Below are 12,454 nucleotides of genomic sequence, written 5' to 3'. Positions count from 1 at the left end.
AGGTTTCTCAGCAGACGTCATTTGCCTTTGGGCAGCAGGAATGTGTCTCTGAGATTGCTATACTGAGCTGTAGAGAAAAATTTGCAAATTGTCCTATTTATTTCTTAAGAGAAAATTACAGTTAGGTATGCAAACCTGTTGATCAATATCTTTGTCTCCTGCACCAAAGTTCTTCCAGAAATGAGCCTTGACCTCATAGCCTCCCCTTGTTATCCTTGCAGCCACTCATGGTTGAGGCCACGACTTTGTTTCTGAATTAAACAGAAGGAAATTTCTTTCAACCTAGAGAGTGGGCAGCTATGAAGCCCAAGCACAGAAAGATAGCAAAGAAACAGCGGACCAGGAGGTCAGTGGCCTATCTCTGTAAGTCTACAGCCATGATGAAGATGCCTCTTAGTATGAGATGCATGCCACCTGTCCAGAAGAGGAATGGGTCATCTCTCCAGAAGCAAAAACTGAGTAGGCCTTTTGAGGCCCTGGAGAATATTGTCGGCCACAGAATTTCTCAAGGCTGCAAGGAAGCCAATGAACCAGTCACCCAGTGGAAAGCCATCATTCTAGATCAACTGCCAACAAATCCCTCTCTTTATTTGTTGAAGTATGATGGAATAGATTGTGTCTATGGATTGGAGCTTCACAGTGATGAAAGGATTTTAAACCTTAAGTTCCTGCCTAACAACGTACCATTTCCTCAGGAGACAGACACTCATCTCTCAAACACCATAGTTGGCAGAGAAGTGAAACATACATTTGAGGGCACAAATGGCTCTAAGGATGACTGGAAGGGGATGGTCCTAGGGGAGGTGCCAATCATGAAGACCTGGTTCTATATTACCTACAAGAAAGATCCGGTCTTGTACATTTACCACCTCCTGGTTGACTACCTTGAAGGCAACCTCCACATCATGCCAGGCTCTAGGGAGGAGTGGAGTGGGGTGATCCAAGATGAGGTGCAGACCATGAAGACCTGTTTCTACATTACCTACGAGAAACATCCAGTTGTGTACCTTTACCACCATGTAGATGACTACATTGAAAGCAACCTCCACATTATGCCACGATGTCCTCCAATAGGGGTGAATTTGGAATTAGGCAGGGATTCCTTGGCAGGCAAAAGCGTGCAGCACAACGAAAAAGATGGAACCCAATTATAGGTAAAATTATTTACCAAGTTCCCACCAAACCTTCCGTGCATTTCATCAAGTTTGATAATGACTTCCATATCTATGTCTATGATTTGATGAAGATTTGTTAAATTGAAATTCACAAATTTTGGGGGTCAGACTTAAAACTGTGTTTGGGGAACTCTTTTTTTCAGAAATACCTCAGGTCTTCTATTAATCCTGGTATCTTTCCCAATGGAACTTTTTTTTGCTCTAAAAATAAAAATTTGTGAAGATGTTATGTTGTTTGGTCAATGATGGAGTGTGTGGTGGATGGGACATCACAGAAAGACAGGCCTCAAAACAAAACAGGACTTATGGTCTTTTCCCCTTGGTGAGGGAATGACGAAAGGAGACGCAGTGTGTGGAAGAGGACAAGATGGCTGTTTAGGAAACAGAGGAGAGTGGCCAAAAATATGTATGATCTCAGAGAGGGATAATGCATGAGGGAAAAACATGTCATATGTCAGGCTACACTCTCAGTACTATTATGACTCTGTTTCTGTAGCAAATATTCTTCTCAAGATAAGAACTTTCAATATTACAATCCCTCTATTTTTATTGTTATTTAAACACATATACACACACAAGTTAATGCTCACCAACTGATGAGAGCTCAACTTAGGGTGCCATTCTGGGGTTGGTAAGAGTCTTATTTTTAGCAGTGTTTCCATAAGGCCATGGGGTTACTCCAACTAGGACCTTGGGTTGGTGAGGAGAGGGTGCCTGCAGTGTACCATGTCCCTAGGCACTAAGACTGCCTTGTCCCATAATCCGACTGATGACTATCTTCAATATCATCACAAAAGTTTTGTTGGGCAAAGGAAGGATATAAAGACAGTGATCCATATCAGAAAACTAGACTGAACTTTCAAGCTCCTGTTGAAGATGAGAAGGTGGGAGAATATGAGCAAAGAAGTCAGGAATATAAGGCTAAGTCATTCCACTGAGACACTCTGCCTGAGCTATTTAGAGCTCAACAGAATCAGCTGTGCTGGGACTGACAGACCATGGGATCAAAGTGGAAGTTCTAAATGTGGCTAACAATTGAGGCAGGTTGAAAACCCAATGATAATGGCACTGGGATTTGTCTCTACTTCACATACAGGCTTTATGTGATCCTATTATGTGTGAATGCCTCCCCTCATCAATCTGCATTGAGGGGGACTACGGTTGTCCCGACTAACGAATCTTTTATTTTGCAGTAGGTCTCACAGAACTCACTTCTTTAAAAAACACACAGAATGACTTTATGTAATATCCTGAGTCTCAAGGAGAGGACAAAATACAACCAGTCAGTGGACTGGAGTGCCATGACCTTGGGCAGGTTTTCTTGGTTTCAACCACCTAACTATTAACTCAGTGTTGAAGGACAGGCGTAGCTGTCCTGCAAATGCTTTTCTATCTGTTCAGATTTTTCTTACTCATTTTGGAGATAGGCATACCTTCTCTTTTCATTGACTCAGTCAGTCAGGAAGTAGGTTTCTCAGCAGAGAACAAAATACATACATCCTTCCCTTCTTATGCTTGCTTGAACTCATAATGGAGACAATGAATTTGTTACTGACTTAAACAGAAGAGTTTTTTCAACCTAGAGAGTGGGCAGGTAAGAAGCTCAAGCACAGAAAGGTAGACAAAATACAGCGGACCACTAGTGAACCTGATAGAAGGGATAGAAGGAAGTACTCTACAACATATGGGCACAGGAGAACACTTCCTAAATAAAAACCCAGCAGCACAGACATTAATGGCAACTTTGAATAAATGGGACCCCTGGAACTGAGAAGCTTCTGTAAAGCAGAGTACACTGTCACTAAGACTAAAAGGCAAACAACTGACTGGAAGAAGATTTTCACGAACCCCTCAACAGACAAAGGTCTGATCTCCAAGAACTCAGGAAACTCAATGTTAAAATACTAATTAACCCAATTAAAAATTGGGGTACTGAACTGAACAGAGAATTCTAAACAGAAGAAGTTCAATTGGGCAAAAGACACTTAAAGTCAGGCTCAACTTCCTTAACAATAAACGGAAATGCAAATCAAGACAACTTTGAGATATCATCTTACACTGTCAGAATGGCAAAAATAAAAAACATCAATGATAGCCTTTGCTGGAAAATTGTGGAGAAAGGGGTATACTCATCCATTGCTGTTGGGAATTCAACATGTGCGACCATTTTGAAAAGTAGTGCTTCGGTTTCTGAGGAAATTTTGGATCATCTTATCCTTTGCTCCAGCAATACCACTCTTGAGAATATACCCAAGAGATGCCCTATCATAAAACAAAAGTATATGCTCAACTATTTTCATCGCAGCATTGTTTGTTATAGCCAGCACTTGGAAACAACCTAGATGCCTACCAATGGAAGAATGAATGAAGAAAGTATGGAATATATACATTTTAGAGCACTACTTAGGAGTAAAAATAAAACAATGACTTTTTGAATTTGCATGCAAATGGATGGAAATATAAAAACTATCCTGAGTGAGTTAAGCCAGACCCAAAAAGAGGAACATGGGATGTACTCACTCATATTTGGTTTCTAGTCATAATTAAAGGACATTTATCCTATAATTCATGATCCTATAGAAGCTAAATAAGGATGTGAACCTAAAGAAAAACATATAGGCATCATCCTTCATTAGGTGATGAAATAAGACAGAGACAGAACCCACATTGGAGCACTGGACTGAAATTTCAAGGTTCAAATCAGGAGCAAAAGAGAAAAGAGCACGAGCAAGGAACTCAGGACCGTGAGGGGTGTACCCACACACTGATGCAATGGGGATGGTCTATCAGAATATCACCAAGTCCAACTTGCATGGTTCTGTAAAAACATGGGATAAAACAGGACTCGCTGAAAATAGTGGACAATGAGGACTACTGAGAACTCAAGAACAATTGCAATGGGTTTTTGATCGTACTTCACTTATTGGCTTTGTGGGAGTCTAGGCCATTTGGATGCTCACCTTACTAGACCTGGATGGAGGTTGGTGAACCTTGGACTTCCCAAAGGGCAGGGAACACTGACTGATCTTAGTGCTGAGGAGAGATGTGGACTCTTTGGGGGATAGGTGAGGAAAATGGGAGGCGGTAAGGGGAGGAGGCAGAAATCTTTAATTAATAAATAAATTTTAAAAATTGCTTTGGCTATCCTGGGTTTTTTGTTTTTCCATATAAAGTTGGTTACTTTCCTCTCAAGTTATATGAAGAATTTTGATGTGATTTTAATGGGGATTGCACTGAATCTATAGATTTCTTTTGGGAGAATTGCCATTTTTACTATGTTGATCCTCCCAAACCAAGAGCAAGGGAGATCCTTCCATTTTCTGGTATCCTCTTGCATTTCCTTCTTAAAAGTCTTAGAGATATTTTCAAATACATCTTTGACTTCCTTGGTCAGAGTTACCCCAAGATATTTTATGCTATTTTTGGCTATCATGAAGGGTGATGCTTCTGTGAATTCCATCTCTGCATACTTATCTTAGTGTATAGGAGGGCAAGTGATTTTTTGTCGAGTTAATCTTGTATCCTGCCACATCACTAAAGGTCTTTATCAGTTGTTGAAGTTATTTGGTACAGTTTTGGGGTCACTTATGTATACTATCATATCATCAGCAAATAATGAAAGTTTAACTTCTTCCTTTCCAATTTGAATCCACTTGATCTCCTTATGTTGTCTTATTGCTATTGCTAGAACTTCAAGCACTATATTGAAGAGGTAAGGAGAGAGTGGAGTCACTGTCACAAGCCTTTGCAGGGGCTGCATTAACTGAGAAATTAGGGCACTCTTTTGAATATAGTGATCAGAGCTCTAAGGCTCAAGTCCCAGGCTGAGTCCTACCTCTTTGTTGGTCTACATGGTTTTCACATCAGAAGGATGTGGAGTTTATGAGGCAAGCCCCAAGAGGTTTGAAATACTGCAGGAATTGATATGCATGAAGCATCTGGGTGCACAATAAATGCTACTCCTTATCTCATGTAAAGTTGGTGCCTAGGATGTTGTGGTGATGGCTGCTTGGTATAGTGTAAGCATCAAAGGTCTGATCCCCCAGAAATGCACTTGGTGTTCTGGCTAAAGAGTCTGGCCTCACTGTCCATGGATATATTTGTTTAACAAGTTCTGCTTGAATGACTGCGGTTAGAGAATTACTGAGCTTGACTCCCAACATTGATCACTGTGCTGCTTAATTCATGTTCACACATACATGCATGTGAACCAACACACATGAAGAAATAAGCATACACACATAAACGCTGTAAGTAAACCACACACAAAATGAATAAAAGGCAAAGAGTGCCTAAGTCTCTGTTTGATCCCTAGTACCCCAGGAAATGGTAATTGGGGTCTTTTATAAACCTCTTACAAAGGACTTCAAAGAATGTCTGTCTTCCCAGGCCATGACATTATGTTTCAGTACCTTTAGCAATCCTCATCAGACCACACTCGGATCTGTCCATAGAACACTTGCACAGAACACTCATGTTGATAGGTGACCCAGATTAACTGAGAAGATAGTTAGCATGATCCCCACCTCATCACACAGCCTTCATCTAAGGGAAAAGTGCTCACAAGCTCAATAAGCCAGCATTCTTTCACACCTTCCTGATATCAAACACAGACTTACAGTCATATTTCCTTCCATGAATTTTCAGGAGCAAAGCATGGAGAAAAACAGCAGATCTAAAGAAACCCCTGGCCATGCTTCATTCCCTCATGACCTTTCTGCTCTCTTTGGATATGCCAAAACCTTATTCATCCCTTTAACCTTACTGAGAGCCCTGAATTTGTAAGGTACCATTGAAACTTCTGGGACTGGGAGGTGAAAATTGAGACATATCTATGGCCCTCAGGGAACTCATCTTATATTCCAAAGAGATGTCAGATGGAAAAGTTTGTCCTAGATACTGTGAAATTTTTAGAGTCAGAAGAAATTTCAGCTGTAGCTGATATGAAAGCCCCTGCCTATTGAGGGTGCTGGAAGAAAGTAGACATTGGAGATGGCCAGAAACCCAGTTCCCTAAGAATTATTTGAGTCCTGTGCTAACCCCACAGTATCCTGCAGGCATTTTTTGTAAGCTGGTGCCTCAATAGTTGTAAAACTCCAATGAGGTATGCTTAGTTAACACAGACACACCGTTATAGATACCACCTACATTCTGGAGTGTTCTTTATCTGCAAGAGAAGCAAGTGAATTAAGGGAGAGCAGCAACATTCCTATGTCTCTTTGGGTTTTACTCTTAGATGATATTGAAGTTTTTGCCTTCAACAAAATCTTAAAGAACATACTGTCCACCAAGTCAGCCACAGGGGGAGAAAATTCATCACTGAGTGAATTATACCCTCCTCCAGGGGCCTCTGATACCAGTTGTCAACTAGGCGCTTTTTGGGTCTGGCACAAACTTCTGACCCTTCCCTCTTATGTAGGACAGATGAAGGAAGAGATATGCTTACTCCAAGACCAGACAAAACTCTCTGTATTTAAGAATAGTCAGTTAAGCTCAGCAGAGAGACACTACCAAGGAAAAGCACTTCAGTTATTTCCATTTTAATGTCCCTGATACATTCTAAAGTTTCAGCAAGACAGGTCTAAAGTGAAGAGTCAAATACCTGTCTCTCTTCTATACCAAAGAGCCTACATTTACACTTGACTCTCCCTCGACTGTTGACTCCAATATAGACCCAAGCTGTGTGTGTTGTTTAATTTATAACTTAAAATTTCGGCAGTCCCTGCAGCACAAGTGTAGTGGATGCCACTTGCTAACTTGCTTGCAGCCTCAAACTCAGCTAGGTTTCATACACAGCACATGACCACTTCTAAGGGAAGGATGCTACCCACAGTGGACTGGGCTTGATTAACACTTGACAACAGTCATGCTTACAGACCCAACTGAGACTTTTATCTGCTTCTAAGTTGGGTCAGGTTGTCAGTTAAAGCCTAATGTGATAGGGATGATGCATAATTTTGATAAATCAATATATTGGTAAAACACCTATAATATAAAAAAGCCTATCCGATTTTCATTAAAATATTTACCTTTCATGGACATCCATTACTGCTCTGAAAATTTGTTAAGACACGTCTGGCAGAGGTTGACCCTCTTGTGTCATATATATCCTTGTCACATATAACCTCTCCCTAGATACACTCCTACTTGGGAATGAATCTTACATGCGTGTGACTTAGTTGAACTTGGCAGCTTGTTTCAATTCATGCCAATATAGCTGATATCTCCACCTACAATCAAATTACACTTAGGTCAAATAAAAAATACATTTGATATCACGGAATGCCCAGGGAGCACATGTTTAGGAGACAATAATGTATCTGTGGAAGTCATTGGTACCAGCAACCAGATCTGCCCAGGTCTCTGTAAAGAGAAGGAGAGCAACAGGTGTTCAAATCATAAAATGGTTGGGAAGGAAGTGCAGATGCACAGCTCCTGGGAGAATCCAGAGGAATGTAGGTTTGAGCTGGCTCACTCCAAGATTGCCCAGATATATGCAAAAGTAGTTCCAGGATTCTTATTTCTTAATTAGAAATGTCAAAGACGAAAAGGAACAAATGCTCGGATTGATGTTGGAATTGTAATGAAGTTTACAGAACAAAAGATTGAGAATACAGCAGTGTGTATGCCTGACCAATATATCACAGATCTCCAACACAAAATGAAACAATAAACATCCAAATTACCAGCAAAAAGAAGGACAGAATTCAGGAACAGCAACAGCCAAACTGCCTGACAAATTGTTCTTACCTGTATGGCTCCTGGCAATGTGGGGCAGGAAGGAAATTTGTGCCCAAAGATAGACAAAGAGTGGGGCTTTTTTATATAGAATATTTTTTGTGTGAAGCATTGTACATTGCAAGAGGAAAAGAAATGGCTTTAAATCTCTGATTTTTTTTAACACTCTCTCCATGTTCTTTCAAGTCAAATTGAAAGAGGCAGGTGGTGGATTTGGGTTTCTGTGTTGTGAAACAATAATGAGAATAATAGTTGCTCATTCCAGAATTCATCTGTTTTCTTTCAAATAGCCCTCTCCCTTTCTCTTACACCTGGCCTGTTCCCATAGCTTGAGGGCTGATGTCAACTCATGTGTCACCCTGAGGAGCCCTCTCAGAACACACTAGCCTTCCATTTAATCTACTCTGGAAGCCCAACACTTAGGGTGACATTGATCACACAGCCTACTGTGGTTGCACACACTGACACAATAAAGCTGTTACTGTGGGTCTTGCTCTCATTTCCCATGGAGCTTCAATGACCAGCTCCTCAAACAGCTCATCAAGCTAGAGAACACTTTATCTTTTTCTGTATTATTCACGTCGTTGCCTCTTCTCTCCCACAAACCAGCTTCTTCCGAAGCAGGATCCTTGATTGTGGTTAGACTTTAAAATATTATATTTTAATAAAATATTAAATAGACTTTAAAATATTAAGATTGATTAGACTTTCAAGGTTGCATTATTATAAACCGACCTGATACCTATATATTATGCATGTAATTATAACAGCCTAAAGTTACAGGAGCCATTTTCAAGTTGTGCATGCGTTTATATTTATCTCCCCCTGAGTATAACAAGCTGCCCATCATGGGTGATAATAGTTTTTACTGGTTAGTTCTGGAATCTATTGGCATAGAACGTGTTGTGGTTTGAGTGAGAAATGTCCCCCATAAGCTCCCATATTTGAACATTTTTCCCAAACAGGTGGTGCTCTTTGAAGTGGTTGCCGGACCTTTAGGAGGCAGAGAATTGCTGGAGGAAGTGGACACTGAAGATAGGCTCTAAGAATCTATAGAATCACCCGACTTCCTGATCTCTCTCTGCTTCTTAATTGTTAATGCAATGTGGCCAGCGAGCCTCAGACTCCTGTTGCTCTGCCATTTCAATAGCTATTGAAACAATCCCTCTGAAATGCTGGGCAAAATAAAACCTTCTCTCCCTTAAGTTCTTTTTGTGTTGATGCTTTTTGCTTGCTTGTTTATTTGCCACAATGTTTTGCATAGCAGATGGAGTGAAACCATTACATTTTGTAAGTACATACATGAGATTAAAACAAAAACAACCCTCAGAAGGACAGATGCCCAAGGATGAAAGAATATTTAACATATTGAAATAGCATTTCATTTCCTTTCTCTCAAGATCATTAAAGATTCTATTTAACAAAGGAAAAACCAATCACACAGGGTCACCTAAAATGTAGTGACTCCTGCCAAGTAACACAGTCTTAATCCTGAGAATTTGTAAATACACAGTACAGCAGGAAACCACACCATAAATGTGATATATCCAAGTTTAGCCCACACTGAGAGGGATCATAATTTAAAAATATCACTTTGCAAATAGAAGCTTAAGATTCACAAAAATGTGTGATCTCAGGATAAGATGGTCTTTAAATTCAATGGCAAACCTCTGTATCAAAAGAGACACAGGAAAACAGTGGTGTGCTCACAAAACAATGGAGACAGTAAGAGAACTGATACATACTGAGCAATATCAAAAGTCAACTTTCCTAGCACATCTTGACGATGTAGGGTCCCCACCAACACATTTATTCCAGATCCTGAGAATAAACATCAACCCCTTTCAAGTATTTGTTTTATTAGAAAATTTTATACCAGTTCTTGGAATTAATACATTGGACAAAGGGTTGGTTTGGGAAGTCCTTCTGTCTATGTTTGCTTTTATTGGTTAATGAATAATGTTGTTTCAGACAGTAGCTTAGCAGAATAGACCTAGGTGGTAAAAGTAAACAATGATAGGAGAAACAGCGTAGGGTCAGTGAGAAGCCACATAGACTCCACCATGGAAGAACACCTTCTCTGGAGTTGTCAAAAATTTGTTGGTAAGACATGATCTACTGGTGATACAGATAAATGTAAATAGGTTTGTTTAGAATAAGGGAGGAATCTAGAAATACGTTTAAGATATTGGCCAAACAGTGTTGTGAATAATATAGGTTTTTTGTGATTATTTCAAGTTAAGGTGGTCGGGAAACTAACTAATGAGTGGCCTTCACCAACAAAGGGTATTGCAGATTCATTGACTATCTGAGATGGCTTGTCTGGGTAAAACCTATGTTGTATGAATAAATTGGCTACACACCAGAGATATGGAACTAACAATAGACAAAGTCTAACTAGGTGAACCAATGAATAATTTTCGGGTTACTCGCAGGAAAATTGGTGAGCGAGCACTTAGAGTAGAAATGACACAATAGAAGTTGGTTCAACAAAGCCCACCCCAGCATGGTTAATAGTTCAGTAAGGCTGAGAACCTGAAATTCACTGTGCAGCCTTGAGGCAAATCAGTGATCTGAAGAGTGTTTTTTTTTAATCTTTGGCTCAGTTGATCTGAGCCTCATCTAAGCATCTCTATTTGTCTGTGATGATTGCTCGGTTATATATTTACTGCCAATATACTGTTTGGAGGACGTTGCCTTGTGAATCTGCTCAGGTTATCAAACTCTCTATAGCTAATTTGAGTTGTTTGCTTCCTATCTAAGCAGCTTTCCTGCAGGATAGAGTCTATCAACCAAAACTACATATTGGCATTAAAGAACTTTATATGTGGAGATGGAAGGGTCAGAGTCAGATAAGAAAGTAAAATTATGGGTTCACACAGGAGAGATTAAAAAAAAGGAGAGGGAGTATGAGAGCACTACCCTGTAGGATTTCAAAATGGAAGAGGAGACCTGAGCTAAGTAGGAAACAGCCACAGCATATTCCATAGTCACTACTCCTGTCTAGGCCACAAAATCTCCAAGCAGCTAGCCCAAGCATTTGAAGTTTCTACACTGAGAGGGCCAGCTAGAGTGTGGCACAGATGACCGTTTTCCCTGGAGTTATCCTCACCATTGGCAGAAGGAGGCAAATCTCCCTAGAGTCTCAACAAAAAGTCTCACTGATGTAACAAACGGCTTATGAAGGACCCTTGGGGAAGATTCAAAACTAACATAATTGGGAAAAATGCATATTACAGGATGTCATGATGTCAGTCTACACTGTCACATCTGCCTTTCTTCTGATCATATGAACAGGATGCTTGCTTCTTGGGGAAGCATCTCATCTGGCGTTGTAATACCAGGGCATCAAAATGTCCTCATGCTCGTCTTCTCCCCCAGAGGAGTCCCTATCTCAGGTACAGTGCATTGAACCACTTGCAGGAATAATAAAAACAGATAGAACATCCAGCTTGAGATATGACATACATGGCCACAATCACATTGGCAGCAACAAGAAACAGATGAAGAATTCTGAGCATCAATGAAAGCTGAGGACGTAACACCAAAGCTAAGACATGTAACACCATGGGGAGTTGCAGAGTTCCAGAGAATATATTCAGTTACATTCTGGAAGAAGTTAAGACTGCAAAAGATGGCTTTCCTAATCAGAAAGTAGAAAAACTGAGACTATGCGACATATAGGCAGTGATGAGACAAAGGTGGTAACTGAAAATGAAAAACCCCATGTCCCAATTCCAGGAAGATAATGAAAGCATTTTTAAAGGTTAATGAGCCACAAATCCTGGCAGTCAAAGCTCAGGAGATGGAATGCCATTTCAATCCCATGTAATGAATCTCTGCCTTAAGCATCTATAACAATGCACCTCTGCCTTGAGCATCTGCTGTCATGCCCTCTAAAATGAGCATCTACAGAAATTAACATCTGCTTTCAAATGAAATATACTACTGGGATAGACCAACCATAGCATGCTACTCTGGATGTACACTTTTATATATTTACACCCTAAATTTGATATCAAGACCTGAGCCCAAACAGACGTCACAGTTCGCCGTTTCCCCAAGCTGTGATAATTCAGTAGCCCTCTGGACACATCCACCAGGAGTCTTGAGGGGAGGAAGCAAAGGCATTCATGTTTGAATGTCTCTCATCTCAATCTCCCCAACATTTATTTAAGGTCACACCATTCCCTTTTCTGATTCAGAATATTAACTCAGAGCTCAATACTTTTTAACCAACTGTCTTGTTCTTCAGCCATGGCTCAGTCAGTAAGGTGCTTTCCATACAAATGAAGAACATAAATTTGATCCCTTCAACTTGTGCAAGAATCTCAGAATTAAAGATATAAACCCATCACTCAGTTCTGTGGAGACAGCCACACCTGGGTCTCTGAGTCTCACTCTTTGGTCAAGGGGAATTGGTAAGCTCCAGGTTCAAAGGAATGATGTATCTTAAACATGACAGAGAGTAACTAAGAAAGACACCCATGGTAAATTCTGGCCTCTGCATGCATGCATACACATTTCCATAAAATGTTACA

At 40.3% G+C, this 12,454-nt stretch overlaps 1 pseudogene; it reads left to right on the top strand.

The window, feature by feature from the left end:
• The first annotated feature begins 488 nt into the window (after positions 1-488).
• On the top strand, positions 489-1,255 carry LOC130869136 (spindlin-2-like; annotated as a pseudogene).
• Positions 1,256-12,454: the final 11,199 nt, after the last annotated feature.

Source organism: Chionomys nivalis, unplaced genomic scaffold (genome assembly GCF_950005125.1).
Source record: "Chionomys nivalis unplaced genomic scaffold, mChiNiv1.1 scaffold_28, whole genome shotgun sequence".
Lineage (NCBI taxonomy): Eukaryota > Metazoa > Chordata > Mammalia > Rodentia > Cricetidae > Chionomys > Chionomys nivalis.
This window is presented reverse-complemented; position numbering and strand designations above follow the sequence as displayed.